The sequence below is a fragment of the Falco peregrinus genome, chromosome 11 (assembly GCF_023634155.1).
Source record: "Falco peregrinus isolate bFalPer1 chromosome 11, bFalPer1.pri, whole genome shotgun sequence".
Taxonomy (NCBI): Eukaryota; Metazoa; Chordata; class Aves; order Falconiformes; family Falconidae; genus Falco; species Falco peregrinus.
The window spans coordinates 31,981,003-32,003,877 of record NC_073731.1 but is presented as its reverse complement, the minus strand read 5'-3'; the positions used below and the strand labels follow the sequence as shown (position 1 = coordinate 32,003,877).

The window sequence follows — 22,875 nt, the reverse complement described above, 5'->3', positions numbered from 1 at the left end:
CAACGTTATTCTCATACTAAATCCAAAACACAGCACTGTACCAGCTACTAAGAAGAAGATAAACTCTATCCCAACTGAAACCAGGACATCCTCCTAAACTTTAATTCAGTTTATTGTGTGATCTAAGTTAGGTTACTGTTGGTTGTTTCCAGCTATGCTTGCAAGAAGATTTTAATGTTGTTTATACAGTTGGTTTTTGTTGAATTTTGTTCTTCCCTGGAACCTGTTCACAGGATTATTTTCATTGCAGAGACAACTTGGATGAAGAGTGTCTTTATGGAAAAGGGAAATGCAATTAACCAAGGTCTACATGCTTCCCCTCACTCCCCCAGAGCAACTCCTTAAGGCCCTAGGAAGCAGTGCTCAATAGGAATAACTATAAGAAATGTTTTAGGAGCTAATGATCAGAAGACCATGAGGTCTCAGCTGTATGAATTAATTCACCCTGGTGGCAGCTTCAGTTAGGAATAATTGATAGGAATTTTCTGTGTTCCTGAGGAGTATGGTTTGTGGGCTACTGGCTGAAATTTGCATTCATGTTTCACTGTAAAAACCTTGGGCTCTGACTGGACTCTCTCACCTTTGTGAGTTTGATAGGACTGCTGATGAAAAAACATCAATGGCTTTCAGATGCCCCAAGACAGACTGCTGGTCATTCACAGATAGCAGCTGCTTCCCAAGGACAGTAGCCAAAAAGGCTATTTTTGCTGAATAAATAGTGCTGGAAAGTCCATGTTTGAAGATATGATTTTTATGTGGAAATGGTACCGTGCATGCTGATAGAAAGGCCAGGTGCCTCTTGAATTGTCCATACCTTTCACTAGCCCATGGTATATTCAAAGTGCTTGTGTAGCTGATTTTGAACCATACTGACTGAGATGCATGTGTTAAGAAATAAAAAAGCCTGTATGCAACAAATTAAGTTTATTTTATTTGTGTAGTATTGCATTTAAATTGCATAGGGGTGTTAAAACCAGGACTTTTTCATAGTGGAGGTGTAGAGGTTTGTCATTACTGGGGATTTGTTGTGCAGTCATGGAACAGCCCTTCAGAAGATGAGTTTCCTTTTGAATCCACAAATACTATGACAAAGTGGATGACTTTACCCTAGAATCCACCCCAGAAAAAGGGGTGGCACCTAGTCTACAGCAGGAGACGTTCAGCTTGGCTGAAAAATTGGTCCTGGAACTGAGATGTATGACTTTGCCCCCTCCCCACCCCCAAATGATTTTTGCATTGATGTGTGTACATTATATATAATGCATACATTGTGTGTATATGTATGAAAATATGTATCTGTATATAGGTATAATACAAACCATAAAGCAAGTCGGATGGTATTTGAAGGTTGCTTTCCAAAAGGCATGAATAAATATGCTCGGTGTATAACTTTTATATGAAAACTAGCTATTTGTTTTCATCAGAAATTCCTAAGGGCAAACTAGAGTAAAATGTACGCACTGGGTTTGGTTGTTTTAAATTGTTTTGTGTTTTATAGAAATGGTGATGTAATCTTCTGGGCTAAGTCAATATTAGGAAAGAGTCTCTTTTGCTTTCCTCTTCTATTTCGCTCTCCTTCCTCCCCAGGAGAACATCAAGGAAAACTATTATTTTCCTTCAGTCTTGAAGGTATGGAGATTATTAGCATTTTATGCCACTGAGGTCACATCAAGACTCCATTGGAAATGTAGAGGAAATTAACTTTACAATTTTATAGCAGGAAATCCAACATTCAACATAAAGGTGTGATTCATAAAACTCACTCATTTGGTAAGTGCCCTCATCCTCATTTTCCAAATTCTCCTCTGTTGGTACTTAAGGGGCATGTACTGAGGTTTACTTAAGCTCATTGTGCCTCACTGAAGGACCTTATGTGTGTGAAGTATTAATATTATCCTGTGCTGAGGTTATAATCCTATTATTGAAAGAGAATTTGAGCCCTAGGGTGGGCTTGAATACTGGTACCTTAAGTAATTAGTAAAGGAGAATTTTGAAATCAGTGCTGGAGTATGGGTTGGTTTGTGCTACTCAAGTGAATTTTAAGCTTTCTGTTCCAGTCACTGAAAATCCTGTTTGGTGTTGTTGCTTGATTTGAATCGATTTATTATTCTGAGCTCTGCATCCACCTGTAAGTGGTTCTTGCAAATAAAGACTAGATTTAAATACTTAAGACTATTCCCTGTGGCGTCCGCTTAAGCAGAAAAAATGTGGCTGGTTGTTGACCTGCAGGGTTGCAAGACCCTGCTCTTGACAATATAAGGGAATCTAGGAGTGGGTCTGAAGGCTGCTGGCAACAGGTAAAATCCTTAATTTCAAATGGATGTTTACATCATCAGCTTTAGAGAAACTTTTCTTCTTTCAGATTCTGCCTTCAGAGCTTAAACCCGCAGACCTACATCCCAATCCAAGTGGAAAGGTGGTTGTAATTCAGTAACTGTCTGCCTGGCAAGAAGAATCAGGTCATTACCCATGACTGGCAGTGCTAAAAGAGCAGCTGGAATTCATACCAATTGTGAATTTCTGTTGATTGTTGGATGGCTAACTGCTGGGGTATTTCACGCTAGGGTTCTTCCTAGGTGTTTTGCTGAGCTGTGTCATTGCATGTCTGCTGGGTTTATGAACCCGATGAAGACCATGTCAGTGTCTTCTGAAATGGGTATGTATTTTAGTACTTCTGATTATTTTCATAGTGTCATAAACCAATAATCTTTGTGATACAAAACACTATTTTCAGTAAACTGCTGAAAGAATTGGTACTCTTTTCAAATTGATGCCTACTAGCAGCAATAACCTGAACAAACTCAACTGCAGAATTTTGGGACATTTCTTGAACCTGGCTTGTCAGCAGGTTCTGGAAGGAAATGAAGCAGTAAAATCTTATTAAACATAAGCATCGAGGAGAAGACTGCATAGCCTTGAGTTTTGGTTTTATCCGGTTGCAAGGAAGGATGTACCAGAATAATTACTGCTGTTCATGTTAGAGGTGGGAATCATGATATCAACAGGCCACTTGAAACAATCTCTGCATGCCTAAAGGTCGGCGCCTGTCAGATGCCTAACTTGCCTGCAGCTCTGGCTCTGTGATTGCTGAGGCACGTGCTGTTTTTTCCAGAGACTGGTCCCTGGTGCAAATACAACCTTTTGAATTTTCCTTTATTTCCCCCTCTCCTTCTTCTTTTGAGTTACATGAACACCCAGTCCTTTTCATAGTTAGTTTTAAGGTGTGAAAGTGAGTACTATACCTGCAAGGTGTTTAAGGAACTGTAGACTTAATGCAAGAGTGTAAGAAATAGAAATTCCCTGGAATTAAACCTTCTGCAAGATACGCTTCATTTGTTTGGAAGTCTGGTTAAAAGGTACTCAGCGTAATTTCTTATTAAAAAAAAATGAAGTGGTTACACTTCAGCTTAGTACAAAGAATCATGATAGAAATAGAATGGGGGGAAGATGAGAAACATGTGGGTGAGCAAAGTGGAAGACTAAGCAAGGGAATGTAGAGATGAGGTTCTGTTTTCCAAAAAGAGGATATTTTTATGTTTAATGTTGGTTAAAATAGATTGGAATGATAAAACTCCCTAGTCACTAATCACAACTGAAATGGCAAAAAGATATCAGATTTTCAAGTCTTCCTTCATTAGGGAGAGCACAGCTGAATTGGTTTTCTAGTTGATTTTCACTTTCTGTTAGTAGGGAGGGTGAAAATTGGGCCTGGTTTCTGATGGTACCACTAAGGAGACAAGGGTGGTTCACCCACCTTGGGCCAGCAGTCACCAGCTGGCAGCTTCACATATCAGACTGGTTTCCAGGTTGAATGGGTGCTACTGGGAGCAGGTGGAGTGCAGGAATGTTTCCAAGGGTGCTCAGACTTCTTTAGCGCATTGTGGCCTCTGCTGCCATTGCGCATAAATGAGGAGCAGCCCCGAGACACTTCCCATTGTCAGAAGTACTGTCTGCATAAACTACTTACAGCTTGCGTGATTAAGGAACATATGTCTAATAAACATGGTTATAAACAAACATGTCATCAGTATTCCTCCCTCCCAAGCCCGCCCTGGAAGAGATGGTGATGTGTCAGGTTGGATATAACGAGGCAACTTCAGTGTAGAATGACAGAAGAGCAGGTGTGCCCCGGTTCCTGATGTTCTTGGATAAATACACACATCTGCAACCTGAAAAGCCCAGGCAACAGTTTAAGGACCTGCATCATCCATAAAACGGGTAGGGATTATAGGCATCCATAGCTATGTTTAGTCAGAAGGAAACTAATATATTTAAAAGAGAAAGAAGGGAAACACGAAAAAGATCTCATCCTTGTGGTAGGCTCTTTCAGTATGCTGCAAGCAGTGAAGCTGCCCTTCGGAGACAGTTGTACGCGCTCTGTCTGGCACAGAGGTATATCCAGACAAGAGGGAGGGAGCAGCTCATCGGGAGGAGGACACAGAGCCTGGTGCTGCATGCCACCACACCGCGCCACAGCCTGCGACAGCCCCCAGGACTGCAGCTGCAGGGATCATCCATCATCTGCCTTGGTTGCCCCCAGGACTCTGGCATTTCCCAAGTGGCATTTTTGTGACGTCAGGCAGATGTTTGTGGGGCTGAGCTCCTTCCTCCTGAAGGGAGAAGGTTCAGGTCTCAGTCTCCACTCTGATACCTTCAAACTGTATTTTAAAGTTTGCTTTCTGTAAACCAAAAGTTACGTTGGTTTTTTTTGGTTTTTTTTTATTAAATACTCTTTCCTAAATACGTTTTTAGAAGCAGACAGAAGTATTTATCGAGTAGTACGCACAAGAAACAGTCAGTACAGCGTAAGGGCATATTCCAAACCCCACTGAAATCAATTATAAAACTCCTGGTGACTTCAATAGGCCTTGGACCAGATGTTAATGGGAGATGACATTACGCAGAGTACCTGCTTAGACATTAACTATCATGTTTAAGCAGGTGCTATGCCTTCCTTCTAGCTGGTATTAAAGTTCTGGAGAGCATGCATTTTATTGACAAAAGGTTTATTCCTTAAGAGGCTGGTTCATTTTAAAGTTTGGATGTTGCGCTTGTCAAGTACAGATAAAAATGATTGTTGCTGTTGTGATATATTATTACACTGTCCTACACAGAACTACATAATCAGCCCCTTTCTAAATTGGCATGTTTATTGGCAGTAACAATAACGGGTTGGCAGGGCACAGAGATGTTATTGAGCAGAGTGCTAGTACGCTGGCTTAAAAATCTGGATCAAAGAAATATTGATGGGGGAGAATAAGAGTACCCTGAATTATAATGTTAGCTTTTAGACCAAAGGGAGCAAAAGCTTATTGCAACTCGCCTGCTGTCGTGTGTGACAGCAGATCTCTTGTAATTTCTTTTATGCTACTTACAGTACAGCAAAGAATATATACATTGGACCAGTTATCTTCAGTCATCCTGTTTCTAATCTAAGATGATGGCCTCTGGTCCTTCCATGATAAGGGTGAGCTGGGGTTTGCATCGTTCAGCCTCGAGCTTTCTTGAGCAAGGGGGAGATTACAACATGCCTCAGCACACTGTAACTGCACTTGTTGACTGGTTTTGTGACCCCCAGTAAGAGCTGTGTGGCTCAGCAAGTGGTGTAGATCTGCTCCTTTGCCTGCTGGCATGACAGGGGCTGGTAAAAATCTGTAATCTGTGTGGGTTTGGGGTTTGGGGTTTTTTCCTCCTTCCTGTTTATGCCACGTTCTCTGGGGCTCTGCAGAGGGTGCGCTACTGGAAGCGCAGTGCTTCACCTTGCAGTCTCCAAGGGTAACCCGATGGTTTAGCACAATTTTCGAATGCGTTGCCAAGTGTAGTAAGTATCAGGTGGTACTTCCTCTTGACTCCATCCAATTGTACAAAATACAGTACTTAGGAGCCCTGTAATGGACAGCGGCCAGAAAGTGGACGCTGATACTCGTCTGATGAGCTCTCTGCTGAAAACGGAGCTACTTTCACGTTGCTGCTCGCTCCCCTATGGTCCCATACGACACCAGCAGGATGCTGCGCTCGCAGAGGCATAAGCTCTTTAGGCTTAAAGGGGATTACTTTAAGATTAAATGCGATGACTCCTTCCTGCTACTTACAAAATAGATCTGGAGGGTGTGTGGGGGGAAACCACCATTGCTTAAAATGCTACCTTCCCCTTGCACGCTCAGTGCTGAGGGCTTGCAACCTAATGGTTTGCCTTGGCAGGGTTTCCCCTCCCCTGCTGCTTCTCCCCCTGCAGCTGCTCATTTTGGAGCCCGTGTGGCTGCACACGTTGTTAAAAACCACAGCTGCTCTGCATCCATTGTAAGCTTTAGCTATTGATTTAGATCCTTCAATTTTTATGTGTTGAAAGAGAAAATGGTTGTTTAAAAAGGCATTTGTGTGGGACCGGGATTCAGCCAGGGTGTCGAGGCGGAACGGCCTCAACTTCTCTGCACGGCAGATGTGCCACAGTGCTCAAAGTGGCTCCCAGGCTCTGGTCCTTGTTTTATTGCAACAGACTCAAATTAATAAGCTAGAATAAGAGAAATACTTTCTGAGAGAATACACAAATCTGTTGGGTCTGGCAGATTTAAATAAAAAGATATGAAAACAAATCTTTCCCCATCTCCAGTGGGTCCTTGAAAGGCTGGACCTTTCTTCTAGCTTTGCTTTTGGCTACAGCTGCTGAGAAAAGCTGGTGTTGGTGGTTTTGTAAGTTGGAATAACCGCCCACGCTGCCCTCTGGAGCTGCAGGCACTTCTCATCATCATCTCTTTTGGGTCTCCTGTGGCCATGCTCCTCCAGGCGCACACCCTGCTCCTGTCAGAGATGTACAAATCCATACTTACCCTGAAAGCTCTGTGCTTGGCGATGTCTCTCTCCTACTTGGCATGTGTTACAGTCCACAAGCTTGCTGTGCTTGGATGTGGTTGGCCGCCGCGGAGAACAGCCTGCTCCCCATCACTGAAAGGATCCAGCCGGTACCTGGGAGCAGCTTCTGCTGTGCAGCCTCACCCTTTCTAGCAGAGGCTGGTAGATGCAACATTTACAGAACAAGCAGGGGAAGCACAAGAAATAGTGCTCCTGCCCATTATATAACTTTAAATGTGCTTTTTAGCTCTTCAGCATTTATTTAAAAACTTGGAGGGATTTTTAACATTAATGACACTTCTTGTGCATCATGCCCCTGTGCTTTCTTGTCAAGCAGTTAAACGCTGCAGACTTCACAGAGCTTTTCACAGGTTGGTATGTGTTGTCGACATTCTGGTAGTGAGTGAGGAAGATATGGAATATAGAACCGAGAGGGCTTAGGATCGCTTTCAAGGATTCCTGCTTCTCAGGAACTGTATTGGATGTGCCCTGCTGAAAGGCTGTGTTCACTCAGGGTGATTTGAATGATGTTTTCTGGGAGCTCTCCCAGGGTTTATTGTGGTTGCTTTATTTAAATTGCTTGTACTGTTATGGTCCTGCACCCCTGAAAGTCCCATGAGGATTTGCCCACTGTCTTTAGAGGTGTGGAGTAGGACATGAATAGCTGACATAAAGAGGAATGCTAACGTGCTCTCTCAACAGCTGCAACACTGTGTTTTATATGATAATCCAACACAGAAATATTTTTCCATGTAGGTAACTGGGAGGTCAAAGCAGTAATACAGTTTTCTCTCCATTTTTCTCCCCATCTCACACTTACCCTTGAAAGGCATGTTCTAGAAAGCATACCTGGGCAATCAGAGAATCAAGTAAGTATGCTCTAAATCATGGCGCTGGAGGCTTTTTAAGTTAAACCCCAGAAATCTGGGGCTCTATGCTTTGCAACAGATTTTCTGTGCAATCTTAGATGAGGTTATTTAACAAACCCCTCTTTTGCAAATGGAAAAATCTGCTTACAGAGACAGCTGGGAGCAGTTTTTTCAGTTGAAATCTCTGCGCCATGGTAAGCACTGGCAGATAGAGGTGCAGCATTTTCAATATCTTTGAAAATTTTGGTTGCATACAGTAAATATCGATGCTACAAAGAAATATATGCTATTTTCATACCAGAAATGGTATTTTGAAATTAATATTGCCTGATCAGATTTACTGTGAATTTTATTATAGTAGGTTGAATTATGAGTGTGGCAATAAACTGCAAAATACATTTGAGTTCTCTTAAATCTGTAAGAAGAATGAAAGACGTGCCAATTGATATCAAAGTAAGTGTTCAAGTTGTTCCTGATTTTAATTAATGGAACTGTTTGCTGCAAATTATTTGTGCTGTTTAGAGGTAGAATTAGAGGTCTCTGTCTAAAAGTAGAGATACACCTGCATATACTGAGTTTAGTTCTAGTGTGTATATTGCCAGCTACAGAAATGCAGACGGGGACCACTACACTTATTCCAAGGATGGGATGAGGTACGGATCAGAAGCAGGTTTCACACATGGGTTAAGGCAGGGAGTAAGGAAAGGAACTGTTGCAGGAGCGGGCTGGAAATTAGGACCATGCATGGCAACCAGTTAGCTGAGGGGAATGTGCTGGAGCTTGTAGGTCCTTGCTGTTAATTGCTGGTAGTTAACCACCAGTCGGGGATTGCCTGGTATGCAAGGCTTAGCTTCAAGATCCAATCTGTTTAAAACGCGCAGCTTCTGAAAGTATATATAAACTCGTGCTTCTGTACAGTAAATCGACGTTTGCTTGCATCAAGCTGCGTCCCGTCTCTCCATCGCAGCAAACTGTCATCTCCACCTACCCATTTCTCCATGCTGAATATAACCGTTATGTCCTTCAGGAGAGCTGCTGACTTGTGGGATGCATGTTGAGCATTAGCAGCTGAATTATAATTCGGACAGCCTATGCAGGCCAGTGATGCAATTTATGTTGCATCCACACTGGAATCCTCTTGTGCCTAATAGTTGGGAGTTTATAGTGTGCAGGTTTAGCAGCAGTTATGCGTGCAACGTAAGATTCAGCGTGCACCTTTGTACAAAGTATGTTTTGTATGCGTTGCTGAATTTGCAGCTGACTCTTACACTATGGGAAATTTATGGCACGGCAAAGCTTGTCTCATGTTTGGAAATCTGGCGCTTGAGTGTTAATACTGCAGGGCCAGCTTTTTGGATGTAGGATGGAACACGTGTTTTCTAATTTATTGTGCTTTCTAATTCTACATATGATCTGTCATATATTCGGTGCCAGTGCACTCACTTGGCAGTCTTGGCTTTGAGCTGCAGCACAATATTAGTGAAATGCGGTCGAAGTCTCCTTAGGGAGGCTGTTTGTATATCACTGCATGTACAAACAGCACTACTGGTAACTATAAAAAGGAATTCAAGAAAGCTAAAAGTGGTTGTATTTTAGAAGGTGGCATCTCGTGTGTAGTTAGAACACTACATTCAATTCCCTTCTTGTTTACCCCAGGTATTGCTCCTTATCTGGAACCAGAAAGATGCAGAAATAGATCCCTTGGCTCCTTGCTTTCCTAATAAAAGAAATTCTTCAGGAAAATCTGATTCTTTGCAGAACGGAAATTCTGCTCTTTGTAAAGATTGGTCCTAACAAAGTGAAATAACATCATACGTGAATAAAAGGTGCATCCAGCTCTCATTAGGAGAACAGTTACTGCTCAGAGATTTCCATTATGGTCTCTAGATATGCATTCTCACTGAATGTAGCTTTCATGGGATTTATTTTGGTTTTGTGTAGCCCATTGTTTCACTATAACCCTGTAGGCGAGGTGTTGCAGTGATTGATGTTAGCTGCTTGACTTGCAAGTGACTTCTGGAAAAGCTTGTGAGTCTGTGAACTCCTGTGTTTTTGCAACTTGAAGACAAAGTGTCTTCTAATCACATCGCAGAGAAGCCCCTTTGCAATACAGAGAAAATTATCAAAACCAGGGTTTGACTATCATTCACTTGCAGATTTTCACTAGACCCAATAAATAATGTGGAGTATGGGTGCTTCAAAAATAATTAGTATGTGTTCAGTTAATTACTTGTCACTCTGGCTTTATTTTGGATGAAGAAATAAAAAAACCCCTTTTACGTACAACTTCTCGGCTCCAGTCAATCAAGAGTTGTAAGGAAGCACATTAGAGCTACTGTTATTACAAGATATGTAGTTGCTTAGTTTTTAATTAGGAAAGGTATGTGGAATGCACAAGTATAATTACATGGGTTTTTTTTTTATTTATATATAAATCAACAATTACCGGAATAAAATGTTACAGACACACAGGACCCTTACTTATAAGCATAAATTTCCAGTGATGCCGATGCAAATGCAAAGCTTTAGACCCTCTCAGTATCCAGCTTTACCTGGCTCTTAATGTTGTCTTAATTATGAAACTTGAACTGGCATGTGATGAAGATCCATACAGTAAGCATCATAGGAGAAGTGATTGAGAAGCTTCATGGGCATTTTGTTTTGGTTTTTTTTTATATAGGTTTTATTTGGGGCAGAAGTTCTTAAAATCAAATAGGACTTGAAAGCTTGGTGTATGCTTCATAGTTACTTGAGTTGAAGACTTCACTTGATAGAAAGTCTTGTGTTGGTATTGTAGGTAGATACTAACTCCTTCTGAGATGTTTTGAGGGGTGGTCTGTGCTGGACATTCCTGTGAGGGGGGCGCTGGGAGCATGTGAGAAACACAAACTGAATGGTACAGCGAAGCTACTGAAAGATAAGCTGATCAAGATGCCCACACTGCTAGCGTAACAGTTTTGGGTTTTGGGGTTTTTTTGTGTGTGTGTGTGTGTGTTGGGTTTTTTTTCCAAATGATGATAAAGATACCAGAAAATGGCAGACTCTGTAGAAATATATAGAAATATATTTGTATGTGTGCCTATGATGCTGGCCAATAGCCAGACGCTTGGAATAGCGTGTTAGGTACAGGAATTTCCATGGCTTTTCTTCCCTCTCCCTGTCCCCCTTGTGCCTTCCAATAAATTCCTGAAGAAACTGCCTTTTACCTGCATGTCTGAGAGAGACGGGCACTTTGTACTGGGGCGGGGGGGGGGAAGGAGAATTAGTTCACTGCCTCTGGAAAGCTGATACTCTGCAGCTTAAGTCTAAGTTGTCTTAATGGGTTTATACGGCTGGATAGCAGGCATTCTGCTCCATGACAGCTCTGCTTCTGGAACCTGCCAGACGGGCCTAATGGAAATGGATGTGAAATTTCGTGATTTTTAAACTGTGACGCTGAGAGACAGCACTCTCGAGGTAAAATCCTCCAAAAGAACTGCAACTGCAGAACAGTTGCAGGGTAAGGAAATTTGTCATAGAACCACTAGGAAACTACATGGCTCGTGACTGGCAGAAGACAAGGTAAAAACAGCCTGAAGCTTCCAGCAGTCAGGAGCAGAATTTCCCAGTTCAGAGGTGAATCTAAAGTCCTTTTTCTGTGTGTGGTTTATCTTTGTAAAGGTCTGGTCATATTGATGTGCGAAGAAGCCTATTAAAAGGCCAAGTTCAATGCCCACAGCCCTTGTAGTAAACAGTGACAAATCCTTTGTTTCAATTTCTAATTTTTATTTTTGTTTTTCCCCTTAAGAGAAGATGACAGTGTCTTTCCTTCATTTACCTGCTGTTTGAGAACTTCAGCATGGATATCGCAGATTCCTCCTGACCCTGTCCCAGTGTTGTCCTTCACTTTACGACGCACAGTTTAAGGTATGACAGGGTGTGGATCTGAGCAGCCTAAAGCCTGAAACAGGGACGGGTTTGAGTATCCAAGTTTATACTAAGCTTAGTTGAGTGCAAAGCTGGGCTTACGCACTTGAGCTGCACTACTCAGCTTGGATCATAGGCAGCTGGGGACTGCACTTTGCTCAGCGGCTCCTTTTAGAGCAGAGTTATACATAACTCATATCTTGGCATGTTACACGTGTCATCTTATAGCATGCTCTAAATGTGGAAATCTGCCTGAAAATGGTTGCATATTTCAGTAGGTTTTCTAGTGAACTCTGATATGAAGACCCTCTCATCAAAAACCTTCTCCTTAGACACCAGATGCTGTGAAATCTGTAAAACTGAAGCTGGATTTAGGTGTGCCTGCTCTGTACAGAAGTATAATTTGTGGTATTACTGGGAAGATGAAGAAGGACGATGTCAGGGGGGTGGTTTATGCGTCTTTGAGGGTTTTGCAGTTGTAGTAGTGTTCAAAGAGGACTTGCTTGATGCTGGGATTTCAGGGCTGCTGTCTCTGAGATGCCACTGTAATAAATAAGATATTTCGGTGACTTTTGTAGTGCAGTCCCTTTAGAAAGTGATAGATCACACTCCTAATCGATGTTCTCCAGTATCGTTCCATGGCTTGGATATAAATATATGCATATATATATTTCACACCTTCTGAGACTTTTTGCTGTATTTCTAGGAGGTTCTTTACTGAAGTGCATCATGGTGACCTGAGGGCATTTCTGTAGAGGACTTTGATGGCTAGAAGGATCTTTATGCCCTTCAGATTGTGGCTGTAGAACAAGTCTTCTTTCTTTTACATTTTGGCATGTATTTTTTTTTCCCCCATTTGCAAAGAAATCTAAGAAATTGGGTTCTTTATCTCAAATTGAGACTATCCTTGATGCAATCTCAACACTTACTTTTATATGCTCTGCATACTTTAATATGTTTCTGGCTATGAAATAAAATGCATCATCTCAACAAAATAGCTTCTTTTTTACTGCTGTTTCACTCTGCAAAGCATCTTCTGCAATATGTTTAACTTCCCAGTAGCAATTCAGCTCAGCTAATATACTGCAAGTGTAGAACTTGTATTAAATCTGCAAAATGACTGCTCACCCAAAAATAATCTTGCTAAAGAAACTGCTAAAATCTGTTAACATATCCTAATAAAAGGATGTAATTGCTTTAGAAAGTTTTAAAGGAATGCTATGGAACTGTAAAGCATTTAGCAGAATTTATTTTATTGCACTTCTTAGGTGAGCAAGGTATGAGGGCAGTTGCTTTTAAGCTGTAGCTTGAGGAGAGCCTTTCTCCTAAATCTGGTTTTTTAGATTGCAGAAAATAAACAAATTTCAGCAGTGCCTAAGAAAAACATGTAATTAACAAATGTTATAACAAAAGCTATGAAAAATGCATTGCCATATTTGAAAAGGCCTAAAATAAATAGGCAAAAAATCCCGAGCAGTTGCAAAGCTGAAGCTGGAAACGTACCAATTAAGGCATACATGTTTCAAAAGACCTTGGGAAGGAGAAGAGGGAAAACCAACTTAATCCCTAGCAATAACAAGCCACGTTCCAGTACCCAGCCACAGGAATGGGAGCTGTGGCTGAACTGACACACCAGCTGAACTGAACTTTTTTCTAGATGTCTTTCCTAGTGTAACTGTCCCCTCCGGGGCTACTGTCACTGTCCCACCACGTGCCGGGTGGTGCTTGCCTCTGCCTCTCACTCTCCCATGCTGCCAGGTAGGCAGGAGATGGGAAGGGCAGCCTTGCTCTTGTCCTGGTGTTCCTCCAGCAACCTGTTTTAAGGCTCTGCCTAGAGAAGATGGGCTGCAGTGCTGCACTTTTGGGGACTGCTACTTCCATGGAAATGGCACATCTTTTGTGCTCTTGCTCTGAGGAAGCTGCTTCATGAGACGTGATTAAAAAGGCCGTGCTTACTTAAAAGCACAGATTTGCAGTACTAAAGCTATACAGAAAGAAAACAATGAAAAGCATTAAGATTATATTTAAGAAGGATTCCTTAGCTTGTAAGGCTCTTGCGTCCTGGGGAAATATTGGATGTCCTGGAACGACATCCTTCCTGCTTGTGTTCTGAAACATGCCTAACAAGAGGTACGTAGAAAAGTCTCACTGGGTGATGTGCTGCTCTTTAGCCCCAGATAAAAAGGCTTCCCTGCTTCTTTCTTCTTTATCTGCCTCCCATTCCTGTGGCTGGGTACTGGAACGTGGCTTGTTATTGCTAGGGATTAAGTTGGTTTTCCCTCTTCTCCTTCCCAAGGTCTTTTGAAACATGTATGCCTTAATTGGTACGTTTCCAGCTTCAGCTTTGCAACTGCTCGGGATTTTTTGCCTATTTATTTTAGGCCTTTTCAAATATGGCAATGCATTTTTCATAGCTTTTGTTATAACATTTGTTAATTACATGTTTTTCTTAGGCACTGCTGAAATTTGTTTATTTTCTGCAATATATATGTTTAAATTACATCTTGGGTTCTCAGTTAATGATGAGGGGGGAAAAAACCCTCCTCCACTTTAGAGAACTCTCAGAGGACTTGTCAGATGTGGTGGTGTCTTGTATGTTGGGGTGCTCCTGCATTTGTGTCATGAAAGGAAGAACACACAGCAACACACCGTACCACCAAGGCTGGCTCCCTACGTCAAGCTGGAGACACAGGACAAGAAAGAAGGGATGGGTAATAATTAGTTGGCCAAAAATTGCACATCTAATATTTCCATGGACATGCATGTAAAATATAGTATTAACACAGTCCCAAGACTGCTGGGGTATGGAGGACCAGCATAGCTTCCAGGTTTGCTGGTTCTCCCACTGCACTGGGCATTTTCAGTGAAGAGCCAGCCCAGCCAAGCTGGATCACCGATACCAGGCTTTTCTTGCAAAACAGGCAGAGGATGGTATTTATCCATACCTTGGCGAAAGAATCAAGATGCATGGGCAGGATGATGTGACTGATCATCTTCTGAAGTTGGGAAAATCTAATTGCTATACAGTAGCTTGATGTTACACCATCAGTAACGATAAGCAGCTGGCTGACACTTGAACACTTTCACTGGCTCCTATTTGAATAGGGAAGAATTTACCTAAATTTCCAGTAGCACTATTTAGCAATGCTATCATGAATGAAGAAATAGGTTTTTTACCTTCACTAAAATTTTTGGTAAATAGAAAATCTTTTCTTCAGTTGACTTTTCTGTGATTCATTTATTTAGCTGTGGCTGCTATATATGTATTTTTTTTATAGGTGCCTGTTGTGAAATTCTGCATGTGCAGCATCTGTAAGACTTGCTGTTGCAATAATTAGCATGAAGCAATGCAGAAAATTGTTGACCAGACTTAATATAATTTCATAATAATAACTGAATTATCAGCATCTCTTTCCTTACAGAGGAAGCTTTGGTTTTAGTTAGTATCACTTAATCCAAGTAAGGCTGTAAAGACAGAAGAAATAATGTGTACATATTTATGTTTTATTTAAAAAGCACATGCATTTTGTATGTTTTCTGCATATAAAACTAGATGACAGAGAAAAGAAACAAGATGCTTCCTCTTTTCAACATCAGGCAGATTGAATCATAGAAGCATAGAATGGTTTGGGTTGGAAGGGACCTTAAAGATCATCATGTTCCAACCCCCTGCCATGTGCAGGGACCCCTCGCACCAGCCCAGGTTGCTCCCAGCCCTGTCCAGCCTGGCCTTGGGCACTGCCAGGGATGGGGCACCCACAGCTTCCCCGGGCAACTTGTGCCAGTGCTTCACTACCCTCACAATAAAGAATTTTTTCCTGATATCTAATCTCAATCTCCCCTCTCTCAGCCTAAAGCCATTCCCCCTTGCCCTATCGCTACAAGCCCTTGTCAACCCCCCCCCCCCCCCCCCCCCCCAGCTTTCCTGTCGGCCCCGTTAGGTGCTGGAAGCTGCTGTAAGGTCTCCCTGGGGCCACCTCTTCTCGAGGCTGAGCAACCCCAACTCTCTCAGCCTGTCCCCACAGGAGAGGGGCTCCAGCCCTCCCATCATCTTTGTGGCCTCCTCTGGACTCACTCCAACAGGTCCACATCCACCTGATGTTGGGGCCCCCAGAGCTGGACACAGCACTGCAGGTGGGGTCTCACCAGGGTGAGGTAGAGGGGGAGACTCCCCTCCCTCGACCTGCTGGCCATGCTCCTTGCGGCGCAGCCCAGGATTCGGTTGGCTTTGTGGGCTGCAAGGGCACATTGCTGGGCCATGTTGAGCTTCTTGTCAACCAGCAGCCTCAAGTCCTTCTCTTCAGATCTGCCCTCAATCCATTCTTCACCCAGCCTGTCTTTGTGCTTGGGATTGCCCTGAGCCACATGCAGGGCCTTGCACTTGGGCTTGCTGAACTTCATGAGGTTTGCACAGGCCCACCTCTCAAGCCTGTCCAGGTCCCTCCCTTCCCTCCAGTGAGTTGGTTGCACTGCACAGCTTGGTGGTGTTGGCAGCCTTGCTGGGGCTGTGCTCCATCCCACTGTCCATGTCGCAGATAAAGATATGGAACAGCACTGGTCCCAGTATGGACTTGAGGAATGCCACTTGTCACTGGAATCACATAGAAGTTTTTCAGAAGACTGGTATCTCTTAGCTTTGGTTAGCATCTGTGGTATTCTAGAAACCTTCCAGTCACATGGAGGACGCTCTGCTCCTTCACTGGAAATTTTTTAATCCAGATTACGAGGATATACAATGTTTAAAAAATAAACTTGGCAGAATGACTCTTTTGGCCATCTCACAACCTCACTTGAGAGAACATAGAATATAAACTTAAGGGTCTACTTTCATTTTATTGCTGAAAGATTTGAAAATTTTCTGGAGAGTCTTGCAAGTGGTTATTCACTGTTCTGGCTCAGGAATGAACCTTCAGTGATGGAGCCTAGTGAAAGAAGGGAAAGAAGCTTGTTAGGCATGTGGTGTATTTTTTCCAGTTTTCTGCTTCCAAGTACATTGTTGGTTCATCTGACCCTCCATCTGTGAACTGCTTGGCATGGGGTATTTCCATTAATGTAGACTCAAGAGGAGGGAAAAAACAGATTTGATCCTCCTACACGCTGTGACATGTTTGCCCTAAGGCAATACTCACCCCCCTACCCCCGGCGCTATGAGAAAGAATGAAAGGCAAGATGCTGGTGTGTGTGCGGCAGTGGAGGTGGTGATATTTGAGTTGGTGGTGGAGTCATCAACACATACCTCTAAGTATCTGCTGATCCTAAAGCGTGTTGTTCACCTGCAAAGCTGTTGCTGGTGGGCAACTCCGTAAGTGCGTCGGCAGCGCCGTTTGGTGGGAGGGACCGTGAGCAGGAATGGCCTGCCTTCCCAGTGCGTGTGACTGTCCCTGGCCATCTGCTCCATGGTGCGAGAGAGTTGTCAACCGTTGCAGTAAAATCGGCGGTTTACATGACAAGTAAAATTGTCATGGTTTTAAACAACAGGCGGTGTTCCTTTGCTTTCAGTTTTCTTCCAAACAAATTATTTTGTGGCTATTTGAATTACAGACTTAAAATATTTTCCAGTAACCTGTAAAAACCCAGAAGTTCTATTAGGAGGGGGGAAAAAAAAGCTGTGAGAAACTACAATCCCCCCTGACTAAACGCAGACATCCTGAAATAAACAAGGAAGGAAAAAAAACCCAGTCAAATCTATTGCAGAAATGTAGAGCACTGTAAATAATCTCAGACCGATACAGCTATACTAGAATAAACTTATCCCAACTCAATCCACTAATCCATACTTATTCATGTAACAAATAGAGTTCACAAACTCAGATTTAATTTGTAGCTTGTGGCCCAAATGCATATGAAAAAGCTGCTAAGTTCTCTTATATAAAAATTCCATTATTTCATACATTTTCATCAGAAGTAATTAATAGTATTTCCCGCCCTATTTTCTTTTACTGTAAAGCAAACAAAACTATTCTCAGACTCATTCCTATTTAAAGTTTTGCAGAAGTACAGACGTTCCAACTGAATTACAATTTCTATTTAAACCATGGGATAAAGAATCAAATTTATATACAAGTTGACTGGATTTCATAGACAAATATTACTGTTTAGGCTGAACGTCATCATTGCAGCACCATGTAACCATCTCAAAAAATGCCCGTTTTTGCAGGACAGAATATTTTCTGCAACTTGCTGAGGTGTAACACACCGTACACATCTACCTGCTCACATCAGACTGCCCTTGGTGGTGGTGGAGCCGAGCTGCTTTTCTGGTTAAGCAGCTACAGAAGAGGGATGAAGCAAGTTTCAGAGAATATTAACACCACTGCTTTTAGCTCCTGGTCTCCAGTCAGATAATTACTGACCTTTGTTGTTAAAACTGGGAGAATGTATGATCCCTTTGACTCCGTTTTTGTATTTTTGTTTCTCATTTGTATTGAAATGTCAGATATCTGCAAAAGGTATTGTGCTAATAATTAATTGCATCATGCAGAAAGCAGCCATGGCTATGCAGCCTTTTCAGGAAAAAAAAAATGTTTATTCCAGCTGTGTTCTCCAGAGCAGTGTTTCAAAATTAGTACCGGAATTGTTTTGGTTTTTTATTCCAGATTTCATATATTTAATTGTCTTTTATTAGTCCTTGTTTCTGTTTGTTTATTTTCCCTTTCTCTTGCTTTCAATTATTTTTCTTGTCAGTAGTTTCAGCTTTCAAAATTGTTTAATGCAAGCTAAATTATCCAAATCATATGAAGATTTAGAACTTTGAATTAAACCCCATAATTTATCCATTGCGAATTTTTGCCACATTACTTAAAATTTGTGAACAGAAAGAATCAAAGATGTATGAAACCACACAGTTCTGGTTTCATTAATATATCACTACTGGAAATAAGCGTGTCAGTATATATAGCATACAGCTTGGAGTATTGATGTACGTATTGATGTATATGTTAGCATACTTGGGGACTGATCAGACTCTGGATTAAAAAAGGCTGACCCACGATTAATAAATTGGTACACCTTTTCAGCTAAACTCAGTCTCTTAGAAATGTACTGGGGAAATGAAGAGATCAGCAGATACCATGTGAACGAGGATTGTGGGAAATATCTTTCCAGGACCCTGACAGCATCACTGCATATAAGGTTCATTAGGGCGAGGTATCTAAAAGCCGGTATTGTATAGCAACATTCATTTGGATTTTGACATATAAATAGTGGTCTACATCAACACTGAAGTTTGGGATTCATCTGCTCTACCTAAGGTAGCGGCAAGTTAGACATCTATATCCAGAACTTATTTTTCTGTGTCTCTTGTTTCATTCTTGGGAAGAAATAGGGACTTCTTCGTGGCTGATTCCATCCTAGGATATAGGTGCCCGAGACTGGCTGGGTGAGATGCAGTGGTAATCTTGCCTTCCTCAGTTTTTGGCTGCTTAACTTGAAAATGAAGCCCCTGTGAGCTGTCAAAGGAGAAGACAGGCAGTCCTTCCTAAAATGTTAGACCTCTGTAAGACAGCTTGCACAGAGCACCCAAGTGTGAGAGTATTTGCTTCAGTTTTGAGTGTGATGTGGCGAGGAGTACGTGCAAGATAAGGAATACACGCATACTGCTATACATAGACAGTCAAGAGAATTTTATAGCTAGAATCTAAACGCTAAGAGAAAACCAAGCCTGCGTGTTGTCACCTGGGAAGGGCCATGTTTTTCAGATTTTGTCTGGTTTTGTCTACTGTGCTTCATGTCTGTGTAGGGATAAAGTGTCTTGCATCGCTGCTGCTGCCGCGCTTCCCCTTTCAGCTTTTGTCATCTCTGCCCTTCTGCAATAAACACGTAACCACTTTTTGTCACATTTATTATGCTTCTAGCACTTCTTTTTCTTCCTCTGCTGCTAACATTTCCATCTGTGTAGTATCACACACAAAAAACCTGGGAGGCATCAGATAAAGTAGTCTGCAGAGATTATCTCAATTCGTCGTGAACATACAGGGTCTGATTCTGACATCCTCTTTAGGCAGTTCCTCCACTGCACTGACTGTCCTCTCCAATAAACAAGACAATGGAAAATTATTAAGAATGAAAGAGTCTGGCCCATCATGACTCAGCTTGATTAGTCAGTTAAAATAATTAGCTTACAGGAGGTGATGTAAAGAGAAATTTGGTGGCATGCCTTGTTAGAACGACTAAGGTGGGAACACCTGAAGCAGCGTGGAGACTCTGCTGATGTGTAGAGATAGATACTTCGAGCTTTCCTGCCATGAATATATGCATGTACCCATGCTTCGCTAACCTGTATGAATTACAGGGCTTGTGTGTGTGCACACAAGCACCAATACTTGTAAAAGGCATAAAGTTGAGGCTACAGAAGTCTGCATACACATACTTTTGAGGCCAGTAAAAGATTGGCTGGGAATTTATTTCATGAACTATTGATTTCCGGGGTGCCTGTCTCCTGTCGGCCACTGGTGATGCTTAGGGGGCTCTGGGGATCCTGAGTCACAGCTGATATTCGCTGGCTGCAGCTGGCTTTTGCAGAGCATGGGTTTGTTGCTCAGACAACTTCTTTTAGGCTTTCTCATGGGTTGGAAATGTAGAACTTGCACTAGAGATCAGCAAGTATACAACAGTACAGGTAACTGAGCTGCTCAGATCCCAAGCATTCAATTATTTTGCTGCATTGTATCATACCAGCATTGGCTATTAATAATATATTATGCACCTCATGGGTATCTCTTAATTAGGTCATTTATATATTGAGATGCTGACCAGATGGTCAAATGCCAATCATTACTAAGACCGTGTGTTCAGACCATATAACTTTGAATGTCATGTTTGGAAGTTTTCTGAGTTGCAAGTGTCATGGTGTAAAATTGTTTCTGCCTCTGACACAGGTCAAATGATAGCCACATCATCAACCGCATTCCATCCACAGATGGAGCTGAGTGGTGTATGTAGTTGGCTGCTAATCTGCGAGTGATGGAGGAGGTGACAGAGGCTACAACAGGGGTTTATTACAGTAAGTTTTCAGCTGTGTCAATAAGGATCACAGCTAAGACAAACGTGCTTTTCAAGGCTGCAAAGCTGATGTGTGATAGGAGAGAGGTGTTGATCTTTGCTTGATCTCCACTGGCCTCTCTTTGCCTTTACAGCTCTGTGTAGGCTACGGAGAGCTTTGTGAAACCCAGGTTTCAAGTGGCATAAATTGGTTTTACGACTCTGACCTCTGCTGAACTACGGAGCAACTGCTGGAACGATCTGGATCCTTAACTGGTGCAATTTGGCATGTACAGGTAAGCTTGACAGAGAGAAACTCAGCTGCATTCCAAGTGTTTCTACATACCCATAAGCATGTGCGTGCAGGTATGCACACAAGCATGGAATGATTTTGAGTTGATACATATTTTCTATTTATTCACAAAGCAAGGAAATTTAGCCTTATTCAGGCAGCTTATTACTTTCTTGTATTGCTGTATTCATGTTCTAAGTGATGGCAGATGAGGGCTGATTTCCTAATGTGCAGTTTGACTCAGTTAAGCTTACTTTTCAGAGCTAATTCATCTATTAGTGGCAAATTGAATTTTTCCTGCTTTGACATGCTTCAAAATACATTTTTCATACACTCCCCCGTAGCTGAAGATAAGACACGCAGAACAAGTGAATTGAGATGGAAAGCATTTACCTTTTTTTCTCTTTGTCACTGGCTGCAAGATCTGATCCTACAGCAGCTGTCTCATCATCAGAACATTTGTTTCCCATTGAGATTTCTATTGACCTCCACCGAAGCTTTGTTTACAGTGAGAGCAATGAGCTTTCAGCATGTTGTTTGGTTCCACCATATGGGACAGGTCCTGCAAACAAAGAAGATTGCTTAGGTCTCAGACCTGAGCAGGGAAGGCATTAATGCCAGCACAGCGCCAAATGCTAAAAGCAATGGGATACTTTATGCTTTGGAAGGATCCCATTTTGTGAATTTACTGCATGGGCTCCCTGTTTATTTCATTTTCCTTTCTTGTGTTGTTGTAGCATTTTATTTCTCTGTGCAGCTTTCCTTCTCACAGCAAAACTCCTTTGTGAGGATCAGACAGCTGCTGTCAGATTTCTCTTTCTGCAGCTGATTTTTATTCAATGAAGAGCAGGTTTTGAGTGAGGCTACGCAGTCCTATGGTAGAAAAACTGACACTGGCAGGGATTGCTGTTGTGTTGTAAGCCTTGGTGATGGGCTTGAGAAGGGTTAGATCCAGGCTGACCTGGTTTCACACGGTTCCACTGCCTTGGCTGTATGGTTTGTAGCAATTAAAGTTTTTATGATCTTGGTATGATGTCAGTGTGCTTTACAGGCAAAATATGTGAAATCTTGTGTCCAGATCAGAGCTTCTGGCTAAAATGAGCTTCAGAGGCAGTGAGCAGAGACCTTATTGACCCTACTAGCTGTTGAATCAAGCCTTTGCCCCCCAGCCTTGAGTCAAATCTGCTCCTCTATCTCCTCATCCCACCCCACACCCTCCCAGTGCCCCACAGCAGGGCACTGCTGGTTTAAAGGGAAGGTAAAACTGGCAATGGAGTGATGGGAAGGTACAAAGGCATTGCAGTGCCCCTTTGGTAACAGCCAGAAGAAATGCGAGTTGGGGGGTTTACAGCCTGGTCTGCAGTTACTCACCGTTTTGCCTGGGGAGACCAGTAATTAGTGCTAATATAACCCAAGCCTTGGGCAGCGGTGCCTCAGTGGCCATGGCCACTCTCTCGGGCAGATGCTGACCCGTGGCATCCCCTCACCCACTCTTCATGTTGCCTGGCCCTGGAGAGAGATGTAACATCCAGCAGGATTTGGGCTTTCCACCTGCCTTCCAGTGCCGTCTCGTCAAACCCATCCCCAAAGGCATTTTGGCTACATTTATGCACCTTGCATGGGGCAGGTAATGTAACCCTGAGCTCGCTGGCAGCCCACGGGGGGCTGCTGGGGGGTGCCTGTGCTGTGCTGCGTGACACAGGGAAATGAAGAGTGCTTTACACCTCCCACGCCTTATGGAGATTACTGCAGAGGGTAACTTGTGGCTTTAGTTGGTGAAGGAGCTCCAGGGACTGTGACGAGGTGGCAAAACTGTGGTGCCCACAGGGCTCCCAAGGGACCCTGCAGCTTGGGAGAGGTCAGTGCAGCTCCTGTACAGAACACGTCAACAAACCTTTCACAGTGGATAAAATTAGCAGATAACTAGTGAATGTGATGTATTGGGAAACTGCTGCTGTGGCTCTTTCAAAGGGACATAAT

The 22,875-nt window shown here is 42.6% G+C and overlaps 1 long non-coding RNA gene across 1 annotated transcript in view; it reads left to right on the top strand.

Annotated features, from left to right (window-relative positions):
* Nucleotides 1–20,893, top strand: part of LOC114011108 (uncharacterized) — a 171,326-nt gene extending 150,433 nt beyond the window's left edge. Inside the window, exons 13-18 of the long non-coding RNA XR_003552865.2 lie at nucleotides 1,588–1,770; nucleotides 2,363–2,512; nucleotides 4,046–4,218; nucleotides 11,506–11,624; nucleotides 20,501–20,625; nucleotides 20,759–20,893. This is a non-coding gene — a long non-coding RNA (uncharacterized LOC114011108). The remainder of the gene's footprint in view (nucleotides 1–1,587; nucleotides 1,771–2,362; nucleotides 2,513–4,045; nucleotides 4,219–11,505; nucleotides 11,625–20,500; nucleotides 20,626–20,758) is intronic.
* Nucleotides 20,894–22,875: the final 1,982 nt, after the last annotated feature.